The sequence below is a fragment of the Cricetulus griseus genome (assembly GCF_003668045.3).
Source record: "Cricetulus griseus strain 17A/GY chromosome 1 unlocalized genomic scaffold, alternate assembly CriGri-PICRH-1.0 chr1_0, whole genome shotgun sequence".
In the NCBI taxonomy this organism is placed as follows: domain Eukaryota; kingdom Metazoa; phylum Chordata; class Mammalia; order Rodentia; family Cricetidae; genus Cricetulus; species Cricetulus griseus.
The window spans coordinates 184,494,856-184,520,431 of NW_023276806.1; the positions used below are offsets into that span (position 1 = coordinate 184,494,856).

The following is a 25,576-nucleotide window of genomic DNA, read 5'->3' on the forward strand; positions in this document are numbered from 1 at the left end:
TCAGAGACCCCACCTCAAAAAAGATAGAAGAGAGAACCAATCCAGAAACTTGTCCCTTTGACCTCCATGACGCGATGTACCCCAACAACAACAACATGCACACAATAAATAAATAAATAAATGTGGTTTTGTTTAAGTTTGAAGTATTAAAATAAAAATTAGTCATTAAATGATTTACCTTCATTGACTTGCTTTCTATCCCTAAGAACTGAAACAAAACAGAAAGGAGAAACTTGAGAAAGGACAGCAATGCTGTAAAGCAACAAGAGCACTTGACGATCAAAGGACAAGCACCCCACTACCTTGTATGTGAGCACAACATTGGTTCTAGTCTTCTAAAGGACATGCTGGTATGACTTTCGTTATTCTAAAATTACATGTATACCATCCTCAAAGAGCAAAGGCAAATTAAAGTACGCGTTTGATTACTTTAGATCCATACGGAAGACACTGGATGATGATGGCTGGCCCAGAAGAGATTTGAATTCAGCATAAAATGCCACTCAGGAATTCCAGGAGAGCTGAAATGCTTTACCTGCTCCACATTCTCTTTTCTGTGCAGTATAAAGTGACAACAGCAGAACTCAAACACTGGTTGAATGCAGCTTCTTGGCATTCCTGAATAATGTTCTTCTTGAGTGGTTATTAAAATAGAATAGATGCCCACATCTAAAGAGTAGCAAGCACAGCTTTTCCATCTTCCATGGTAATGACTCTGCTCTGCACGACTCACTGCAGTGAGTGCCGTCCAGCACCAGACAAGGAATCTAACAAGGAATCTAACGTGGACCAGTCCTTCTTCCCTGGGACCTTCCAACAAATGATCCGCTACATCGCATCCCTTTCCTTTGATGGTGGTGAAGGAGAGAAAGTATCTGCTTGGAAATGCCCACTGGCAGCATCTCCAATGGCTTCAAGGAGCTGGACAGAGATCCTGACTCCATCAAGTCGTAAGGGCAGAGACACAGTGACACAGAATATGGGTTCCAGCCCCAGGGCCTCAGCATTCTGGCCACCGGGGGCTCTAACAGAGGAAATCAATTCTTCTTTCTACTTTGTCATAATTACCATTCCAATAACTCTCCTTCTTTCCTATACATATTTTAAACTGACTTTCACTCTCTTGCACTAACGCCAGAGGTAGGGCTAAATAACATTGCAGGTTGTTTTCAGAGCTAGTAAAGGGGGGTATATGGTCGATATGGTGACTGAGATTATAGTAGAAAAGGAAGGTTCTCATACCAATCAAGTATTCTCCAAAACTACCTCACATGCCTAACTACATCATAGGTAAAGTCCTATAAATCTGCACTAAATTCAGTATCAACTTAAATGTTTGTTACATACATTTATAACTTATAAGGGAAAACTATTAACCACTTATTTGGATTGCCTGAATGGTTTGGTGAAATTAGTTTGAACAGGATCCAAGTTTCTGTGACAACACACACTAAAATATGAGGTCCAATATCTGTGCTTTGGAGGTAAATATAACTGCCCGTAAGTAGCTAACAAACATTACAGAAATGGCAAAAGTGATGTCAGTCTTGTTGCCTCAATACTGGCCTTTAAAGGCCTTTGACCATGACAGCAAGAGGACTCTTTAAAAAGCCAGGAAATCCTCTGGAGACTTGTGGAGGATGTAAAGAAAAAGCTAAGATATTTACAGTGAACTATGGGTGTGTGCTTCACTCCTAAGATGTTTCTCTCCATGTTCTATTATTTTACCAGCCGTTTGCTGAGTTTTGAATTCCACATCATAGGGGTAAAGATGAATGGGGCACTACTGCTGCTCTCACAACTACTCAAATAATAAATACAACAAATAACATAACTCCCACAGACCTCATAACAGAAGACACTTTGAGAGTTCAGTCTAAGGGGGGTTTCAGAGAAATGGATCAAGCAACACTGGCATATTTCCAGCTTAGGCAATCAAATTCCGAATACCAGAATGACAAAGAACTGAATAGGTAAGACGGTGTGAGGAGAGAACTGTATATCCAAAGACTAGCAGTGACCACGATTAACACAAGAATTGTTATCTATATCTGAATGAAACCTGATAACATAACAATGAGGCTGTGTAATACCATACTTGCACAGCTTAGAACAATGAACCAAGTTCTGTAACTCAAACCCTCACAAACACCAATTCTTTGAGCCTCTGGTAGAAGAGCATTTGGATGGACTCCAGGACTTCCAAGCACACTACCTCATGGCTCAAAGATGTGTTTTCTCCTAGTTGCCCTGGATGCAGACAACAACGCTTTTCCCTATATTTTAAAGAAAACTTAACTTTGGCAACCGTTGCAACAGTTTGACTCAAAGAATTTGAAAGCCATCTTTCCTTCTCTATTCCTCTCTCCAGTAGTGATTCTAATTCAGAAAGCTTGTATGGTTTAACTTACCACAATGCAAAAGTCAATTAAATTATGTTGGCTTTATCAACCCACTGCTAAAGCACCCCCTCTTTCATTAGTGCCCTATTCAAGAAGAATCAACTCATATAAAACACACACACACACACACACACACACACACACACACACACACACACACACACACACACACATTTGCTTCCAAACATACCTCATCACAACCAGAAGTTTCTATGGGCAAATACTAAACTAACTACAGCTGCAACTAGACCACCCAAAAACTTCAAGGAGCCATACACAGCCCAGATCCACCTTGTTCTAAATCCTGCCTGACAAACTCAAGCAAGGTTATTTAATTTAGCTCAGAATTCTAGCCAGCTTTTCTAACTTAAATTATCCTTTAACTACATTTTGCCTCTGGATTTCTTGTCCCCCACACTCCCCTCTTTTTTTTGTTCTATATACCATTCTTTCCGTCTCACTATGGGGCTGGCTATGTGGCTGAGTGGCTGACCCCTGGAGTCCTCCTCTCCTCCATTTCTTGCTCCTCACCCCTTCCCTAGACTTCCCCTCCTACTTAGTGCCTGCATGCCAACCCCACCCATTTCTCTCTCCTCCCTAGCTATTGGCCATTCAGCTCTTTATTTGACCAATCAGGTGTTTTAGACAGGCAAGGTAACGCTTTACAGAGTTAAACAAATGCAACATAAAAGAAGGCAACACATTTTTGCATCATTGAGCAAATATCCCACAGCATAAATGAATGTAACAAATCTTTAATATTTCACAGCAGTGCCCTACACTGAAAATGAAATCACACAAATACATGGGCAATTAAGTGTAAATTAGCCTAACTCTACCTATGGGGATAGATATAAAGCAGCATGTGTCAAATAATTTTCATTCAGTGCTTAAACTTGTCTTTACATAAGCATATGGCATGTCCATAAAAATGCTTCTTTTAAAGCAATTATTTCTCGAAAAATAATGACCGATTCTTTTAACCCTACTTAAATATCTCAAAAGAATTAAAATACTTGCACCAACACTTTACTTCTGACTAGAAATCCTCTCTAACAGTTTTACACTAAAATTATTTCTAGGTTTATAGAAAAATCTCACGCAGGGCTATTCGGCTTTATAGCAGCTCATAGCTACCATCTGACATCTGAAAACCTACAGGAAGAAAGCACTGCAGTGACAATGGCATCTGACACCCTATAAAAAGACTGCAACACCACAGAGAACAGAACGAGCTCCACCTCGTTCAGCGACAGTTTTCTCAACTGTTTATAGGGCAGCCTTGTGGCCCAAAGGACCTTTTTTTGTTGGTTTATTTGTTAAGACAGAGAGGAATAAAACCATTTTAAATCCCACAGTTCACCTTTACCTTAAATCTCCCTAATCCCAACTCCATTTCTCTATTTTTTTCTTCATAACTTTTTATGTGCATTGGTATTTTGCTTGCATGTCTGTCTGTATGAGGGTGTTGGGTACCGTGGAATTGGAGTTGTAGACACATGTGAGCTGCCAGGTGGTTGCTTGGAATTGAACCCATGTCCTCTGGAAGAGCAGTCAGTGATCTTAAATACTGAACCATCTCTCCAACCCTACCAAATTTTTTAAAAGGAGGACTTGGCCTTACCCAACCACTCTTAACCTTTATTCCTTAAAGGTAACTCATTAAAATCAGGTCCATTATCTCTATCTCACTCAAGGTCATCCTTGGCATTCACAGGCCAATGCTAAGTCTTACTAGAACCTAATACAATCGAGCAGTTCCTCCTTCCCCAAGTCCCCATGGGGGCTCCAGTTACACAAGACCACTTCTCTACTATTTGACTGGCTCTGTCTCTTTGCAACTGCCACAAACTCGCTTTCTTCCCAACTGAAGACTGAGATCTCCCAGTACTGGAAACCCTGGACCTCTCCTTGCTTCAATCTACACTCTCTCCATGGTGAGCTCATCTTTCCTCATTGTTCAGACAGCACTAGTAGACTTAGGGTGTCCAAATTTATATCTCTAGGCCCTACTTTTCCCTCATCTTCAGACTCATATACTCTACTATTTCTTTTTGAGGGCAGGCTTATCCAATGTTTTTCCTGAGTCCCTGATGTATGGAGAAGGCACACAGCTCCTACTCTAGAACCAGGAACATGCTTGGCAAAGCCAGTAATATCTTGGGGCCAGGGCATTAGGGGGCTAAGGTTATCAGTCCTAAGACGACTGTATGCTTGGTCTCTGCTGTCCTTAAGGTATCTTGTATAGACAAGAGCATAAGAAATCCTCACACTAATTTTAAATTAAAATAAATTAAATAAAACTTTCTTTTTATTTATTCTTTGTATGTTTTACATCATGTATCCTAATCCCATTCATTTCCCTGTCCCTACATATCTTCCCTCCACCCCTGCACCTCTCACACAAAAAAAAATTAAAACAAAATTTAAGAGAAAAAAAAGGAAAAAATTAAAAACCATGTCATGGAGGGAAGAAGTGGAGGGGAGAGGAGGACACGAGGGAGCAGGAAGGTTGAGTTGGGAAAAATAGATGAGAGCAAGATAAGAGATACCATAATAGAGGGAGCCATCATAGGTTTAAAGAGAAATCAGGCACCAGGGAAATGTCTGGAGATCTACAAAGATGACACCAACTAACCATCTAAGCAACAGAGGAGAGGCTGCCTTAAATGCCCTCCCTGGATAATGAGATTGATGACTGACTTATATACCATCCTATAGCCTTCATCCAGCAGCTGGTGGAAGTAGAAGCAGACACCCACATCTAATCACTGAACTGAACTGGAATCCAGTTGCAGAGAAAGAGGAGTGATGAGCAAAGGGGTCCAGACGAGGCTGGTGAAGCCCACAGAAACAGCTGACCTGAACAAGGGAGAGCTCTTGGTCCCCAAACTGATAGCTAGGAAACCAGCATGGGACTGTTCCAGACCCCATGAAGTGGATGTCAGTGAGGAGACCTTGGATATCTATGGGGCACCTTGTAGTAGATCAGTACTTATCCCTAGCATAGGAATGGACTTTGGGAGCCTATCCCACATGGAGGGATACTCCCTCAGCCTAGACACACAGGATGGGCCTAGGCACTATCCCAAAGGATATGACAGACTTTGAAGACCCCTGGGGAGCAGAAAGGGTATGGGGTAGATAGGGTGTTAGTTAATATAGAGTATTTAATATACTATTTCTTTGTTTAGTCAAATGTCTTTCAATTAAAATGAAACAAGATTTTTTTCCAGTGGATTTTGTTTTAGATACTTCCCTTCTTTTCTAGGCTTCTTCTACATCCTTAGAACTAGGAAATTTAATCATTGACTTTTTACTATACCTCATAGCTACTATCTACATTCCTATTTTCTGTGACTTCATCTTCAACTGCTTCACAAAAATACGGTTAACATCTACTACTCATTAGTTACAATGACAAGCACTAAGGAACAAAGTTTAAAAATGATAAGATTCCCCCTATGAAGCAGATCCCAAAGCAGCCAGCCAATTATCTTCCTTTCCATCTCTTGGGTATTCACAGTGGCAAGTGGATCCTTCTAATGTATAGGCTTACTTATCCCTGCTTTCATTTCTTCATCAAAAAGGCTTAATTCCAATGGTCTGTGTGCTCTTCCTCAATGATCCTTCCAGCATTGGTCTCTACACTGCTAATCGAGAGAAGCAGAGCAGAATAAGGTGTGTAGCATCTCATGACTATAATCCCAAGACTAAAAACCAAGCAGAAGGACTGCTGCACCTTTTAGGACAGCCTAGGCAATGTCATGAGTTTCAGACCATCCTGAACCACAGTGCAGAACCTTATTTCAAGAGAAAGAGGAATGGAGAAGGAAGTGAGGCACCACCATCACCAGAATCAGCAGCAGAGTAACAAAAAATGAACAGTGTATGACGCTGGAGCCTTCTTACATCACTTCCCTCTTTTACATGAGCAAGTTTATGAGTACTGCCAAGTGAGAGAGAATCTGGAAAAAAATAATCATTAAGAGAATGAAAAGAACAGAAGATTCATTGCAGCATCTTCTGTCACTGGGTTCTTCACAGGACTGAGGGACAGAGGGACACAGCACTGGGCCTCAGCAATAGACTCGGTGATAACTGCTCTCCCCATCCACCACCCTGAGAGAGCCTTTCCTAGATGCTCCAAATGGCACAACACTCAATGTGCAATACTCCTGGAAGAGCCAACAAGACAGGTATCTACATAAGCTATTCCTGACAATGGTTCCTTATAAAACAATAGGAGAACCCCTAAGGTTCTTGAGGAGCACATACCTAATGGGCACTAACCTTGGTGTGCTCAACCAAATCTTTGTTGGCATCACAACCCAAGATCTATTCTAGGTCAGTAGTCCCCCACCAGTGCCTATGACTTATACAACTTCTGTTCAATAAATATTTAAGTATAAAGCAGCGCAGATGTTTTAAATTTTAAAAACGACCTTTAGACATCGACCTCAATATTTATATTCCACAGAAGTAGTCACATTTTAAATACCTTTGGGAAGAATACACAGCACAACCATCTTGAAATGGAGTGAGAGCAAATATGTACAAAATCTGAAATACTTCCTACAACAGAACAAAAGAGGAATCTGGGTTTTCACACTCAGGCTAAAGTACAATTCTTTCCTGTGCTTCACATGTTTAAGTACCTTTTCCTAGTGTAGACCATACACTACAGAATTCTGCTGGCAAAATGCTCTTCCCTGGGGGAAAAGTATTTTTAGCTTCATAGACGAAATGGCTCAAATTGAAGGCAGTTTTTTTTTTCCTTTCTCATCAGAAATATGTGATGACCTCTATGCAAAATATAATGAAAAACATAAACGAATACTGTAAGCTAGAAAATGAAGCCTGCCTGGGTTTGTGTCTGTGAAAAATCAGATTTATGGCTTTAGAATTCTTCCGTACAATTGAAACAAAGGAAATAAAAATATGCTTATGCAGTAGAAGTCCTTCCCACAGAAGATACCACCAGGAGAGTGATTCTGCCTACCAGCCTTCTTCCCAAATTCTCCAATGGTAAAAAACAGATACAGAGAGAGGGCGTGCCAAGTCTTACTGAAGCTTGTCATGCTGTGTTGGGTTGATATTCTTGGGAGACCTGCTCTTTGCTGAAGGGAAACAGAGGAAGAGTAGATCTGGGTGAGAGGAGTGGTTGGGGTGGGGACTGGGAGGAGTGGAGTGAGGGAGGCTGCAGTTGGGATGCAATACGTGAGGGAAGAATAAACGTTTTTAAAGTTCAAATAAACTCTGCCATTTTATTAAGGAAAAAAACAGATATATAGAAACACTGGTGATGTCAAAATTAGATAAAAATCCCCTATACCCTATCACATTCCAGGAAAATCCCAATCTATAGTTAACACAAAATGTATGTAAATAAAAAAGGCATTCGAGACATCACACTAAAATTGAATAAAAGCAAGTCCAGGCTCGTCATTAGGTATGAAGTGTTATCCAGAAATATATACAGGCTTGACTGAAGAGCTAGGTGATCACTGGCAAGGGGCTTGAGATGACAGCTGCTCAGGGACTGATATTGTGGTATCAGAAAAAGTGGGGGCAGACCTCCCACTCCCTTCTCAGAATAGGAACTGAAGCACATAGCAGAAAGTAACCAGCTACTGCTTACACCTGGACAAAGATCACAGAGGAGCGCCCCAGAGCACAGTTTCCTTCCAGGTCAAATCAAATGCTTATGCTGAAGAGAATACTGAAGAGACTAGGCGGTGGGGGCTGGGGTGGGCATGAGCCCACAAACACGGCTGGACACACCTGATCAAGAATCGGGAGAAGAGATTTTTGATGAGCCAATGAAATCATACAAAACATTCCTGTAGGAGTACAGGTATCAGACAGACATGAAAATCAGAGTGACAGGTGGAGAAAAGAAACTTGAGAAATTCTTAGTACATATAATCTACAAAGTAAGGGTGGTGCTTCTATAAACATTCAATTAATACTGTTACCATAAAATACACAGTGGGTATTTCAGTGTGCTAGTCATTACTAAATGCTAATTTGCATTATCCTACTTAATTCCATTTATTACTCAAAGAGATGGGCAGTATTACTGCAACCATATCAGGTAAGAGTGAAATGAAGTATTTAGCGTTGCTAAGCATCATGGCCAGAGTCATCTTCGCCTAGTTTAATGAATGCAACATAAACAAAAGCAACACACCTTTATGCAGCTACAGGAATGTTCCACAACAGAATGCTGTTGTCACTAGGGCTCTCACATCGACTCCCTTGACCCCCCCCACACACACACACACACACAAGGCCCTACCCAGTCCATCCAATTTTCCCATCCTAAAGAAAAAATCTCCTCCAACAATGATTGACTCCTGTGAGGGAGCCACTTTGGTTGTTGTGTCATTACCATTAAGAAAAGCAACTTGCTAATAAGCTTTACATATGGAGAAGGGCTAATCAGAGAGCATGTCAAGTCTTTCCCTTACACACTGTATAGGATATGATAATCATGCAAATCATACACTTATGAACAGCTGCAGATATGTAAGAACAACAGACAGACATTGTACAGAACAGAAAAACACTTTAAAAGTAAGAAATCAGCTGCCCATATTGCCACACACCTATATTCCCAGGAAGCAAAGGAAGGGACGTTCCAAGGTCAAGGCTATCCTGAGCTACATAATGAAACCCTGTCTCAAAATAGCATAGGAAAAAGCAGAAAAACAATACATAAAGGGACCTGGAAGACAACAGGGTGATGATTTAAAAGTTCTTCAGGGAATGTATTTCAACTACAAGTCTTCATATAGCCAACATGTCAACTGAATATAAGAACAGAAATAAGGGCTGTAACAAAGCTCAAGGGACAGAAGGTGTTACTTTCCTTAGGAAACCACTAGTTAAGCATTCTTCGAAATAAGGAAGCAGGCCAGGGATGGTGACTCATGCTTGTACTTGAGAGACCTAGGTAGGAGGAGTTTGCCATCAGCAAACTCCTGTCTTAAAACAAACCTAGAGAGCAGGAGGCAGAAGAGCCTGCGGAAACAGGAAGGAACAGAGAGGATTCTGCAGGATAACCGGGGTCCTTCAGGACTAAGACAAGTAAACAAGACTAAGACAAGTAAACCTTCTAGAGAAGCAGGTATTGAGGGACAGTGGTACCTAAAGGCATCCAGTCACAAGGATGACTTTGAAGAGAGGAAGAATAACTGTTGGTTCTTAGAGTGTCTTTGTGTACCATGTGCTGAAACTAAGTCATGAATTAAAAGTGGTTTATAGGCAAATTTTTAACTTTTCAAAAAAGTATTTAGGCAATTATAGCATCATTTTCTAATATAACATTATTATTCAATATAGATTTTATTTGAAAGTAAGTCTTCAAAAGATAGATATATAATAAAATATCTGGTATCTTCTAAAAACTGAAGCAATAAAACAAAAAGTACATTTTTGGCCTCCATAAGAAGTGCCATGTGACAGATCAGTAACATGAAGTAGGAAGTCAAAACAAATCCCCAAGTATTTTCCATAAAACATTATCTTTAAACCAACTCTAGCCGGGCATTGGTGGGCACTCCTTTAATCCCAGCACTAGGGAGGCAGAAGCAGAGACAGGCGGATCTCTGTGAGTTCAAGGCCAGCCTGGTCTCCAAATCGAGTGCCAGGATAGGCTCCAAAGCTACACAGAGAAACCCTGTCTCGAAAAACCAAAAGAGAAAAAAAAAAAAAAAAAAAAAAAAAAAAAAACCTACTCTAAATCCAAATGCATCATTCACTTCTCAGATCCATGTCTCCTCCATTATCTCTATTTTGTAGGTTTTGTAGGTGTTTAGTGTGACTTGCATGGGGTGAAGACTGCACGGTTCTCTCAAAGCTAACTCTTCTGAACCAGAACTTCTCCACTGCCCCACAACAACCCTGCAATCAGCTCACCCATCACCCACCATCTTCTGAATTCCCACTTACTGAGTCTGCTTAAAAACAAAGGCTCCAACCATCTCTCAGGCCCCCTGGGACAGCTGCACTAGTGAAGCAATGACGACATCACTGCAAGATAGTTCTGAAGATTTCTGCAGGAGTCGCTCACCTAGTTTCCTGCTATTGCTGTCTGTTCTCAACATAACTGATCAAGTGCCCTTTTTTCTTTCTTTTTTTTTTTTTTCTTTTTTTTTTTTTTTTTTTTTGGTTTGGTTTGGTTTGGTTTGGTTTTTGGAGACAGGGTTTCTCTGTATTGCTTTAGAGCCTATCCTGGAACTTGCTCTGTAGACCAGGCTGGTCTCGAACTCACAGAGATTCGCCTGCCTCTGCCTCCCAAGTGCTGGGACTAAAGGCGTGCGCCACCAATGCACAGCTTTCAAGTGTCCTTTTCAAACACATGTGAAGCCACTTAATCTACACAAACTTAGTTTAGCTTAGTTTTGGATAAGGGTGCTTTGTCTTCATGTGTGCATGTGCCTCTCATGTGTTCCTGGTGCCCACAGAGGCCAGAGAAGGGTGGTGATTCCCCTGGAACTGAAGTTACAGATGGTAGTGCGTTGAGTGCTGGGAACTGAACCTGGGTGCTCTCTTTGAGAGCAGCAAGTGCTCCTAACCACTGTGTCATCCCTCTACCCACTCACACTTTCACTAGCTATGTGTGCAGGCTCACCTCTGAATTCGTAGCTTTCAGGAGGCTGAGGTGGGAGGATCTTAAGTTCAAGGGCAACCCAAGCTAAAGAGACCCTGTCTCAAACCCCAAATCAAAAGCAAATAGGGCAGGGTGGTGGTGGCACACGCCTTTAATGCCAGCACTCGGGAGGCAGAGGCAGACAGATATCTGTGAGTTCGAGACCAACCTGATCTACAAGAGTGAGTGCCACGATAGGCTCCAAAGCTACACAGAGAAATCCTGTCTGGAGGGGAGGGAGCAAACAGGAATGTCTTTGCTGTCTATACAAATGGGACATGGCAACCATTGGATGATTGGTGCAGACACAGAACCGCACTCCAGGAATGAGCTTTATCAAGAGAACAAGACACAAGACTATGGCTAGGCCTTAAGATGGAGAGCATTAAAAAGAGTAACAATACAGTAACAACATCCTGACAGCTGTGAGGACTGCCATTGAGGGATATTTTAAAATAAGAGATAAAAATGAATGTCCATGACAGGGATGGGGTGAAGAAGATCCTTCAAAGCAATCCATGAACAAAGAAAAGTATCTGGCTTTTACAAGCTTTCAGGGCTTTTGCGCCATGAGTTGTGGTCTGGGAGAGTGTGGTGATTTGAATGAAAATAGCCCCCATAGGTTCTTGGAGGGGGGCACTATTAGGAGGTGTGGCCTTGTTGCAGATGAACTGTGTCACTGTGGGTAGGCTTTGAGGTCTCCAAGGCTCAGGCCCAGTGGTGTTCTCTTTTGCTGCTGCCTACTGATCCAAATGTACATCTCTTGGCTCCACTGGCAGCACCATGTCTGACTGTGCACCACCAGCTTCCTGCCATGACAATAATGAGCTAAACCTCTGAAACTGTAAGCAAGCCCTTGTTGTGGAATAATCGTGTGCACTGTGAAGATGCAACATTCTGATTAGTTTAATAAAACGGTGAACAGCCAATAGCTAGGCAGGATTTTCGAGCACAAAGGATACTGGGAAGAAGAAGCGGGAGTCACCAGCCCGATAGACAGGAAGCAGCATGGACAGACAGTACGGAGTAAAGGTAAAGCCACGAAACAAATAGTAGTTGTAAGAGCTAGTTAATAACAAGCCTTAGCTATCAAATGATCTTTTATAATTAATAGTAAGTTTCCGTGTCATTATTGGGGAGCCAGCCACAGTCCCGACAAAAAGATCCAACTACAAGCCCCAATTAAATGTTTTCCTTATTAAGAGTTGCCATGGTCATCATGTCCCTTCATAGCAACAGAAAGCCTAACAAAGACAGCATATCTGACAAACAGTATGGAGGAGCCAGACACTGGTAAGGAAAACAAATCAGGAGCTGTAAACCCATGGTACAGAAAGGTAAACTTTGTCCCTTAAGTGTTGCAGGAGGTAGCAGGAGAAGTGACCTGATGTCTATCAGGCTCTGGGGTCTTACTTTGCAGGGTAACATAGTCTTAAAGGGGCAGGCTATAACCAACCTTCCCACAGTTCCCGTTTCTAGTCAACGCTGTTTTAGAGCAACCTGCAACGTGTAGGATACATTTCTGAATTTATCCCTGCAACCTTCCTCGCACTCACCATGTTCCACTGGAAGTAGAAATCATAATTTCCTGAGCATCTACATGCCTTATCCCTCTTGGCCTCATGTCTACAGAGTATCTCTTCTGTGAACCCTGGAGCTATGGCCTGCCTCACTCCACAAGTGAGCTCTATGTGGGGGACTTTCACCTGGTTCACCCATTGCTGTGCCCTCATGGTCCAGAACAGAGACAAACACACATGTCATTCGTGGGTGATCTTCAAATCACAAGGTCGCATGTGGTCAAATCATAGCACATTTTAAGATTAAAAGAAAAAAAAAACAGTTTCAAGTAGTTATAAAGTTTTTAAAACTCACAGTACAGAGTACTTAAATGTAACCCTGAGAGCTGAGGGAATGATGGTCACATTTATAACTTACAAGTTATTTGTTTCTATTTTTATTCTCCCACTTTCTAAAGTGATCTTTGGGAAAGGAACCACAATCAGTATAAGTTTAATATACTTTTTTTTGCTCTTAAAAGTATCTTGATACAAAAACAGCTCAATTACAACTACAAAATGATTCCACACATTTGCTGTATTGATGCTTTAATTTTGAATTAGCTATAGTTTGAAGCAATGTTTGTGCCTTCTCCTAAAATGACACAACTTAAGGAGTCCTAAATCTGAAGTCACAAAATGCCACAACTTGAGAGAAGTCACACTATGACACTGTAGTTAGTGTTTCTAAGGAGACTTCTAATTCAGATGAAATAAACTAAGTTGTGGTATTTTTGTATAATAAATAAAGCCTTCGTAAACTAAAAATGTAGAAACTTAAGAAAATGATAATAGTAATTATTGCAAATAACAATAATGGGAATGGCCAGATGCATTTTGTATGTACTGCCATACTGAATAGGTAGAATAACTACTTGAGTTTGGTAGGCACTATTGTTAATTCCATTTTGCAGATAAGAAAACTAGGACACTGAGAAAATAAGCCATTTAAATGGGACCCAGTTAGAGTTACAATTCAAATCCATGTCACCTGACCCCAGAGCTCACACCCTCTGCGGCCCGTGACTTTCCCTTTCAGAAACAGTAAATGCCAAGTTTATCATTGACTTTGCCTTCCACATCAGATTTTTGGATCTACCTTGAAGTCTAAGGCTACAGACTCACATTTTCGGAGGATACGTCACTGTATTTGAAATTAAGATCCTTGGAAATTGGGCTTGGTGACACAAACCTTTGATCCCAGCAATCAGGAGACAGAAGCAATCAGATTTCTGTGAGTTCAAGGCCAACTTGGTCTACATATAGTGTGAGGCCAGCAGGGCCTCATAGTGAGACCATGTCTCAAAAACAACAAAGAAATTAAGATACTTTGGGATAAATTATTTGATTCTTTTAATACAGTTCTCTCTGTCTCTGTCTCTCTCTCTCTCTCTCTCTCTCTCTCTCTCTCTCTCTGTGTGTGTGTGTGTGTGTGTGTGTGTGTGTGTGTGTGTGTGTGTAAAGAATACTTTAATTTTTAATTTTTATCTTAAAAACTTAAGATGTAGGTTCAGGCATCAACACAGTAACTACATAAGTCAGCTATGAGTCTTAAGGACAACAGGAATACTAAAATGTATAAGCATTTCCTCAAAGACTAAACAGTTCCCTTTCCACTGGGACATCAGAAAATTATTTTGAATTTACTAGCAATTTATAAATCCTCTCATCCATTTACCAACCAATTACAAACTCATAGGACTTCCTACATGATAATTCAAATATAGATAAATGTGTTTAATGCTTTTTAGAGTAACCTGAGCAAATTATAAATACATTTTTCCAAATGTCATTTTGAGGTCAAACTCTACCCAATTATGTCAACTTTATAAATACTGACTATACAAAAACCATCTCTCCCCAACAACCTAAGTAAGTTTCTAGAGAGCAACAACTGTATTTTAGGTTAACAGACCAAACTGCCCACCACCACTCCTTGAGGGCCAGCATGAGGAAATGCTTGTAACACCTTCTAAGTCCTTCCCTCAAAGGAAACCAAGGCTTCACAGACCACAGCTCAGTTACCAGAGCATTTCCATCCAGCCCCATACTCTATCACCAAGACTTCTCCATACTCTGCTGGTTCTTGCTCAACAAAGTGAGAGGTTCCCTATTCTCATCCAGTCTTCCAGGTGACCCCTTAGGTTCAGACACAAAACAACAAGGGATCTAACCAGAACAAAGCCCTTACGTTCTGAGGATGAAGCAGTCAGGAAAACAACCAGCAGCTACATCTATTGGTCCAGAGAGTACCCACACTTTAAGAGACACTTATAGAACTGCACGTGTGTGTCTCTCTCTCTACTTCTCCAACCATGAGGAGCCATACTGGCTGTCCTTGTGCACCAGAATTCTAGGGAATTGCATAAATACCTGTGATGCTCATGTTGGTACTGTACAAGTCTGCTGACTTCTCTGAGATCTAAAGCCCTGGAGGCCAAAGGGTGGAGGATGTCAGAGTTCAAGCTCCACTTGAACTTCAAGGGAAACAGGGAAAGCGAGGGACCAGTCTCATATCTAACAAGCACCGTAACCCAGCCAGGTAGAGTTTGAAGGCACAGTTGTGGGTATGTGGGGCGGAGGGAAGGGAAGGGAAGGGAAAGACTGCCAAGTCATTACAGACTCCGGGCTGACGGATGATATCATCCTTTTAACCATTGTTTACTCACATGAACGCTGTTTAAAAGTGTCTGAAGTCAGCACTGATTACAGCACTGTAGAATGAAACGCCCACAGTCTCAGAAAGCTCAGACTGGGTCACAGCTCCACTGGGACACAAAGGTGAGTCTACTGAATTACCAATGGACACATTCAAAACACCATGGTGGTTGAAAAACAGCACATACACAAAAAAAATGTATTTATTTTCCAGTTTTCTTTTAAACAGCCTATTAGTTGTGGATTTTTTGTTGTTGTTGTTAACATCAGTTACACTGCCAAGGATTACTGGCTCCATGCTTAAATACACATGACTGTTAAGACACTTCCACATATTCCTTAAATTAAAAAAAAAAAATCCTTTATCAGGCAGAAATAACTAAACAGATGTTTGACTGTAATTTTATAGAGATACATATGGAAGGTTAATTGTGTCCTAGGAAAACCCAGTGTTCAGGTTAGGGTTTTTTTGTTTTAATATAATTGCAAGACATGCTATTTATTTCCTTTCATTTTACCACCCCGTACTTTTTTTGTAGGGTACCTTACTGACTTCCATTAGAAATCTCTAGTCACTGCTCTATGACTGATCCCAAGTGTCAAAACCAGATATTGGATTCCACAGAAAAATCTCTGAAGTAATCATTTTCTTCCTTCGTTTTCGATGCAGGGCTGGGTCACAGGGGTGTTTTATACATGTGGACTCTGCTATGACCACTGCAACCCAACCTTCATCTCTTCAACTACACTCCACATAGTTTCCTAGACGTCTCGGCCTTTCTCTAGGTATTTTATCAACCATATACTGTGAGCACTGATTTATGGGAATTTGAGAGAAAAAAAGAGAAAAGATCATAATTCTAAGTCACATTTCTCAGCAGTCAAATCTGACAGCTGCCTTAAAGCAGTATTTACTGGCTGCTCTGTCTGTCCTGAAGCAGCTGCCATAGCTGAGGCTGCAGACTTGATAGTTTACACCATCGGTGGGAGGAAAAGGGGCTTCACAACAGCATTCCTCAGGGTGCCTGGAGATTGCTTTTATAACCTAAGCCTCTTCAGGACTAATGACTCTGTCCTGTTTTAAATTCCTTTGTTGGGGGAAGTTAGCTATTTTTAAAGTAAAACCTTGTTTTAAATAAGGACCCTTAAAGGTAAGGGGACCCTTAGCCCCAAGGACCATGGGTAAAAATTTCCTGCCTGGGTATCAAAACCATCTACAACTTATTGCCTCATGTTGCCCTTTCTAGTTCTTCGAACACTACATAGTTCTGCTCCCCCGCATCCCATAATTATTTCTACTTTGAATAATATCATTCCCACTTATCCTCTGTCCACAAAAGATCCTTGTTTGACTCTTTCTGCCCAGACAAACCCTGATCTCTCATTTTTTTGGGGGGAGGGGGTTTCAAAACAGGGTTTCTCTGTGGCTTTGGAGGCAGTCCTGGAGCTAGTTCTTGTAGACCAGGCTGGTCTCAAACACACAGAGATCCACCTGCCTCTGCCTCCCGAGTGCTGGCATTAAAGGTGTGCGCCACTCTTAGGAGCATAATGTAAATGTCCTTCTGGGTAGAGCTTTTTCGACAGTTCCTGATTTGAATGGCTCCCCTGAACGCAGCAGTTCAAAGTTTCTTCTCACCAGGCCCACCTAATTCAATCAGTCATGGCTGGCTCAAGTCCATTTTCTACTTTGACTTGTATAAGCAAAACTGCAACTAATGTTCATAACTCCAGGCATCTCCTAAACTTCACCACCTCTCATAATCTCATGGTACCCTGTAGCCCACTCTGATCATGGAGTGGAAATGGCTAAAAAGCCATTCACAATTAAACCATGCATTCACTTATTTAGAGACTGTCACAATGAATGAATTTTTAATTCTGCCATGGGGAATAGTTCACAAAATACTCTTTGCTTAAGAGTTTTTGATCTTGAAAAAAAAATAGAATTTTCAATCTTGGTCATATACTATCAGGGAGCCACATTATTCACATAAAATTGAGTATAAGTACATCAGAATGCTGAACACATGAGAAAATTCAAAACCAAAAAGAAAAAAAAAATCCATTGAGGCTCTCAAAAATTTCTCATCTCAGGGCCACAAGTTGCAATTTGAATTCATCATTTCCCCCCAAATCTTATTTTTAGACAGTAATGACAGGCATACACCTGTCTTGTCCTACAGACACCATATAATTTATGGTTAGTTCATTTATTTGGCAATGTTTACCAGTATTTATGCAAGGAAGTGGCATACACTGTGAAGCATACACAATCTTTAATAATACATTGTTAGGTCTCTGTCTCTGACTATGCCATTTTGAACAAAACATCATCTGTATAGGCCATATCTTTCAGGAGTGTATCAATAAAACAAACAACACTATGTTGCATATTTAATTCTTAAGTTGACTTTCCAAGTTCAAGTTCATTCACAACAGGACATAGGTGACATTTTCATCAGTAAGTGGAAGGTGACTGAAAATAGCAATGACCCCAGACACCTTTTCCCTAAATTAAACACATTCTAAAATGTATTTTAAAATCTTGCATGAGAGGGAAGAGAAGGCAAAAGTTGATTTAGAGATAAATGGGTGAATATTTCAAAACTAAAGTCAACTAAAAACAATGCTAAAAACACAATAAGAAAATTCAACAATTAATAGACATGTAGGAGATCTCAACAGTAGTGATGCTATTCATTAACTGAGAACTGAATACCAACATCTTTAAAATAGGGTTTTATTAAAGTGTTAAACACTCCCTATGAAAAAGCTATTATCTTATTCATTTTAAAAGCCAGGAAAACAGAGATACCCAGTATACTTGCTTTCTTGTGTATCCAAATTTTTAAAAGAAAATATAACTAAGAGGAATCATCAAGGTGTCTCTCAATCTTGTTCAGAGAAGGAGGAGTCAGCAATTAATACAGAGGACATCACCTGTGCGGGTGACAGAGAGCAGGAAACCGTGGAGTGTTCAACCATAAATGGGATGTGCATAACACATTCCTCCCTACAAGACTCTCTACAAGCCCACTGGCAACAATGTATGCAAGGTGCTGATGTGTTTACTAGTTGAAGCCTGTGGTAGAAACACACCTTAGGGTACACTATGTACACAGATACCAAAGCACCATGGTATAGCATTAACTACACACAACATGAGATTATTAACAGCAAACTGTACACATCTATGAGGACAATACTTGGTTAGAGTACACACTTGGCGGGAAGGGGCAGAGGCTTTAAGCAACTGTACGCCATTATATTCGTTTGATTTTGTAGTGGTGTAGCACACAATTCTGAAACTGCTTCAGATATACCATAGATATTGGTAAATGAGTAAATACCCTGATGTCACTGGGATCTGGAGTTCTCACCATAGCCGAATAAAGACAAAAACACTATAAGAAGGGAATCAAAATTGAGGTTTTACATGAATTCAATAGTGCTAAGAAATGTGTGTGCACATATGTACCTATATACAAAAAGCCCCAAGAATGAATGTATATACAAATACATGTGTTTGAAGACATGGCAACATTTTTTAGCCTAAAAGTCCTAAGAATGAATGTATATATTAATACATGTGTCTAAGGACAGGGCTACATTTTCTAGCCTAAAAGCCCTAAGAATGAATGTATATAAGAATACATGTGTATGCAGGCATGGCTACATGTTCTAGCCCTAAGAATGAATGCATATATGAACACAAGTGTATACAGGTGTGGATACATGTTCTAGCCCTAACAATGAATGTATATATGAACACAAGTGTATACAGGCGTGGATACATGTTCTAGCCCTCTGCTCCAAGACCCAGAAAGCAGACTCTGCAATAAGAATGAACACAGCTATCTCCTAATCTCTCTCCCCACTCGAAGGAAGTGGTGCTTCCTGTGGAAATGCTGAGGTCAAGGCATTAGATGTGAACCTATAGCCTCTAGTTTGCCATGAAATGAGAAAATGATTAAATACGATTTCGGGGCATATAACAAAGACATGGGGCCAGCTTTAATTCCAGCTACTTCCACTCAGATTGCTGGAATTTCCAGGAGGATTTTAAATGAATTATAAACCTGGGGTGTGGGGGGGAGTGGCAATCTAAGTTCACAGCAACAGTACATGGTCAAAGATAAAAGGAAAAGAGAAAGACAGTTGCTTCTTCCAGGAAGCCTATATCAGTATGAGAGTAAATCTCATCAATTGTAACCACCCAAGAAACAAACAATGAATGCTAGGTGTGGGTTTGAGGGAAATGTTTTTTATGGGGACCAATGCATCTATATTGAATTAATCTCCCCACACACACACACACACACAGCCTACAGACACTAACACCTTTCTAGACTGGCCAAATGGCGTCAAGTCTCTGGTGCAGATGACCATCATGGGCCTGCAGAGACAGAAGTCCAAGGGCACATCAGTGATGACATTCTGCTGGAAATGCATAAACTACATGTAAATAGGAGGAAATAGGACACAAACATGGCTTGGGGCAGCACTCTATTTTTAAAAAATTTTTAAAAAAGACCTTCACCTAAAATGCCAATGTCATAAATGCAGAAGGCTGAAGAACTGTATTAGATCGAAGGATTCCAAATTACATAGCAAGTAAATACAAAGATGATTGTGGACATGGGTCTGCCCTGGGGTGAAATGATGCCAAGCAACGCTATTCTTTAGGTCAAGTGACATGACTAAAAAATAAACCATATATTATACCAAAACTATTGAAGCTTATTGTATTTTGATCATATTCACCACCAATTCTTCTCCTCTTCAATTCCTTCCAGAAAAGATCTCTCCTCCCTGTCCCCCTGAACAAATTCATCATGCTCCTCTCCCTGTCCACCAACCTTCAAGTTCTCTTTTTCTTCACCCATGGAGTCCAACTGTGCTGCCCGAATACTCATGATATGGGGTCATCCACTAGCGGATGGACCTACCAGGAACTCTACCCTTAAAAATGCCTCACCCCACCCCCATGCAGACCTTGTTCACGCAATCACAGCTGCACAAGTTCATTAGTGCAAAGGTCCAAAGGGTACTGTTCCACTCAAGTCCTCCTGGCCTCTGAGGCTTACAGTCTTTCTATGGTGGTCAGATTTTCTCTGCAAACAGTCTAGGAATTTAGGCTCCCCCACCTCCCATTTTAACCGTAATTATAAACCATCTCTAGATTCCAGGATTCGGTTTCAAAAGGGAAATTTTAAAGATTGATAGGCTGGCCAGGTATAGTGGCTGACATCTGTAGTGTCCCTGGGGGTTGAGGCTGCAGGGCTGCAGTACTCAAAGCCAGCTTGGACCACACAGGGAGACACTGAGACTACACTGGGAACAACAACAACAAAAAAAGTCTTTGAAATCTGTCCTGTCTGTACTGTGGTGTCTTCTGCAACTGAATCAACAGGAAAATAAAATACAACATGCCTGAATTCTATGTTGCTAGCATTTACATTTATTTCCATAGGAAAAAATCACATCCTTTCTTTGTGCACTTAGATTTCATTTGTTTATCACTCACTTATATCTGTGACAGTTAATCTTCATTGTCACATTGACTTGATTTAGACTCTCCTGAGATACACCTAAGGTGTGTCTGTGAGGGAGTTCTCAGAATTAACTGAAGGGGAAAAGCCCACTGTGACTATAGGTGACACCATCCCCACAGCATATGCAGTCTCTAACTAAATACACAGGAAAATGAAAACAACCCAACTGAGTACCTGTATTCTCCTTCTCTGCCTCCTGATCCACTGAAACGTGCGCAAGTTCCCACCACCACAGCTGCAAACTGTTCCTGCCACCAGGCCTTCCTCACCAAATAGACTGTCCCCTCAATCAGGAGCCAAAACGAACCCTTCCTGCAGTTGCTTTTGCCCATGTTACCTGACCACAGCCGTGTAAAAGGTAATGATATTGGCCTGTTACAAATTCAGTTGTGAAGGTCATAATTAAACCTGCGACTTAACTGACAGGGTAACCAGCAGTAGTGCACAGGCTTCTTCAGTACTCATGTCACAGTCTAAGCTCTCAGGGACAGTGGAGGGGAAGGTCTGTCCATCCCAAGAGTGTGGGAAGTGAAGTGAAGTTTAGTCTCTGGAAAGTCCCACAAGGTTGTTCACACCTGCTGAAACACGAAGACCACCCAGGGTTCCAGGCTAGCCTGGACCACAGTATGAGAGTCTTTCTCCAGGGCTGTGAGGAGACTCAGAGAAAAACTGGCAGACATGCAAATGGAGTCACGTCCACCACAGTGCATGTACAGAAAACATGTGTCTCAAACAACTACTAAGCACTTTGTGAACTGTCTCAGACGAGCAGGGAGGGAAGTGACATTTGATCAGATTTACAAACAACTTCAACTTAAGAGTCTCCCTGTTTTCTTGTAGTTCAACCATACCACAGGGCAGAAATGTCTGAAGGAGAGAATCCACAGTAGTTTGAAATATTTGTCCTGCACGGTCAAGTTTTAATTATATGGTTTCACTTAAAAACTCAATAGTACCTTGGGTTTGATCCCCAGCACTGAAGAAAAAGAAAACCAAAAGGGAATGCTAGAAAAAAAGGAAAAATTAAGAGCTGGCTTGTGTTATCTTATCAAAAACAAAACAAAACAAAACAAAAATCCTCCATCTTCAAACTTGTGTTATGACAACAATGCAGAGTTTGTCTAGTCACGGAAGCCATGAGACTATTTAACCTGCCAACAGCATTTGGGAAACACTGAACTGTATACAAAACCATGTCCTAAAACACAACTGCATATAAAAGCAGGTTTTGGTTTGCCCCACAAAGTTTTGAACCATGAGAAATGAGTTCTTTTGTCTTCTAATTTGGGATCACAATGGTGTTTAGAGTACAAAAAAAAAAAAAAAGGTGCAGATAAAACAATGATAACATAAGCTCTTCTCCATCTAAGACCCACGGGGACTGAAGGCTGCAAACACTCCAGCAGCTGATGTGGGTCACTGTGCACATCTGATACAATACATGACAAGGAGATATTCAAGGCAACCTTCTGCTGTAAGTCATAAGAAGCCATCAGAGGGCACCTGATTAACCTATACAATAGACTCCCAGTGCGGTGCCATGTCATTGAGTGCAAGACAAATAAAAACGCATTCCATCTGAAGAAGCTTTCACACAGCTTCTTCAATACTGTGGTTCTAAATTTATTATTCACACTGTATTTTATTTCTCCAATCACTGTAGATATGGGGTTCTTCTATGCACAATTATGTTAATTGTGTTGCAGATACCAAAATTTAATTATATTGAATATTGGTAACCTAACAGTATCAAAAAAACTGAGTATTTTTAATTAAACATTGGAAAGTGCTTAATAAATTCATCTGAAAGAGATTGTCACAAAATCCAAGGACGATATAAACTGATGCCTTCTTAATGCCATTAGCTGAGGCAATATTTCACAATATTAAAACACTCTGATGCTACACAACACACTTAACTTACTGGAGAAACTTTCTGACTCAGTATAAATTACCTCAGAGATTTTGTGTATGTGTGTGATATACATGTATTCATACATACACACACATAAACATACATATATACATTCATATATTCACACAGATACACAAATATATGAACAAAAAGAATATTAATGTTTATAAATCCCTTGTCAGTTAAACAGAATTAACTTTAACACATAGTAACAAAATTCTTAGAGGTGAATCTTTCTTTTAGTAAGAGATACCCTTCCTCAACACTCTGAAATGGCCTCTTGTAGGAGCCTACAGTTATTATGAATCTATACTTTAAAAATCATTTCAAAAACTGTTTTTTTAAAAATGAGATTTGGTGATTTTGATAGAAAATAATAAACCACAGATGCCAATAAATGAATTGATTCATAAGACCTACTGGCTCACTGAAGAGCATTTCCTACACACACACAGTATGTAGAAAATGGAAAATTATACCAGCTGACTATTGTTCCCATTCTTTGCAATATGGTTTACAGTAGATGGGATTTTGTTTTAGTTTTGGTTTTATTTTTGAGACGAAAAAAAACACTGTATGCAGCCTAGGCTTGCCTAGAATGAATTGTGTAGCGCCAGCTGGCCTTGAACTTGTGATCTTCATGTCTGTCTGTTGTACTGGCTGGTACTGTGTGTCAACTGGACACAAGCTAGAGTCATCAGAGGAAGGCATCTCAGCTGAGGAAATGCCTCCCTGAGATCCAACTATAAGGTATTTTCTCAATTAGTGATCAATGGGGAAGGGCCCAGCCCATGGTGAGTGGTGTCATCTTTGGGCTGCTTGTTCTGGGTATAAGAAAGCAGATGGAGCAAGCCATGGAAGAAAGCCAGAAAGCAGCTCCCCTCCATGGTCTCTGTCTGCATCAGCTCCTGCATCCAGGATCCTGCCCTGTTTGAGTTCCTATCCCAACTTCCTTCAGTGACGACCAGCAATGCTAAAGTGTAAGTCTAATAAACCCTTTCCTCCCCAGCTTGCTTTTTTGGTCATGGTGTTTTTCACAGCAATAAAAACCCTAACTAAGTCTGTCAAATGTTAAGATTATTGGTGTGTGTTATCACACTTGTCTTACCTATAACATTCCTATAAAGTAAACTGCTCTGGAGACTGGTGTTTCAAGAGGTCTACAGAAGAAATATCTGCTAAACAATTTAACAAAATGCACATTTATTCAGGATAACCTCTACTATAGTCCATTAAGGAGATAGCATATTACCTATCCCAACAGGCATTAGTATTAGAAAATGTAAATAGGAATGTTTTGGGTAAATTATAAGAAAAATCATTTAAAGTAATAAACTTTGAAACATTCTGTTTGACCATACAGCTTAACTTACTTCAAGCTGCAATCAGTTGACAGATTTTGAGCTGATCACATATCACTGAGCCACATCCCTAAAGAACTGCTTCCAACTCTCTTCACAACTCCTCCTAATGTAACTCCTTTCAAGACATGTGTGTCAGGTGACTGTGAGTCTCTTGCCCCTTTTGTCTTGAGTGCAGAAGTCTGCCTGACCTTCTCAGTGCACTAAGCTGTGTTTGCATCCTGAGCACTGCGACATAAAAGAGAGTGCCCAGCACACGGACTGATGAATGAGTTAGAGGATCAAGTGTTCGAGGAACCAGTGAGAACTTCCAATGCTGTACAATCCTTCATGACATCCCATCCCATCCCTCTAAATAGATGGAAAGTGGGATTTATGCCACAGGCTTACAAAAACATATCCAAGTAACAGCTTATCATCAACCTGAAGAGGGACATTAAAGAGAGAAATGCAGTGTGTCTTTCAGCTCATCTCAATAATGCTGTGATTAAAATGAACAAGCATGGATCCAAACCAGTAATGATACAGGTGGTAATGCTTCCCTCCTCCTTTCTTCTTCTGGAGCCTTGGGACAGGTTCTTTTGTTCTTGTGATGACAAGGGGGCTCAAGAGCCAATACCTCACCTTCCCAAAGCATGAGTCAGGCAAACAATTTACATCCCTACCTCTCTACTTGTCTCTCTTAGTACCCACTGTGATCTTTGTTTCATCATAACACTGTACCATCATCTGCTACTTTATAAAAAAGAGTGGGCTCCCAGGAAGTGCTCACACATGCATCTAACACCACTGTTCCCCAGCCAGGAGAAAACTGTGGCTTGCCTCCATCTTACCCTTATCATCAGCTAATAACCAGGCAGGAGCTCCACTAATCATTTAAACTAAACAAATGTTTACACTCGCTGAGTCACAGCCTCTCTGACCCAACTGTTGACTCTGCCCAAGAGACACCCAGGGACCAGCTGCCTGCCAGCCACCCAGCTGGCACCAATGGGCATCCTCCTAACCCATTTCCCTGGCAACCTAAAACAACAACACTCCCTGAAGTAGGGAACTGGTACAGAACCCACAGAGACCTGACCTTCCCAATATTCAATACTCGGTCCCATCCCCAACTTCCGTAAGACAAAGGTATAAGATTCAAAAATGTTAAACAAATGGGAAAACACCCAGTCTTAAGCACAAATGGGCATTTCAGAGGAAACAGGCTTGATTATCTATGCATCTATGGGCGAGCGCAGATGGTGGGCTATTAAGAAAGAGCAGCTCTCAGCAAAGCACATTATGTATTCTCTCCCATCACCTACAAAAGGCAGAGCCACTCGGTGGCCTCCCCTTCAGTAACTATGAGAAAGAGGCCTCCATTAAGTGGCTGGTGAGTTGCACTTTCACAATAGAACTGAAACCATGATTTTTAAACCAGCACCCTTTGTCTTTAAATAGCAAATAAGAAACCGCTTACATCACAGT

The 25,576-nt window shown here is 40.8% G+C and overlaps 1 protein-coding gene across 6 annotated transcripts in view; it reads right to left on the reverse strand.

Moving 5' to 3' along the window:
* Cdk14 (cyclin dependent kinase 14) overlaps positions 1–25,576 on the reverse strand; it is a 554,492-nt gene that overhangs the window by 458,052 nt on the left and 70,864 nt on the right. The window lies entirely within an intron of this gene.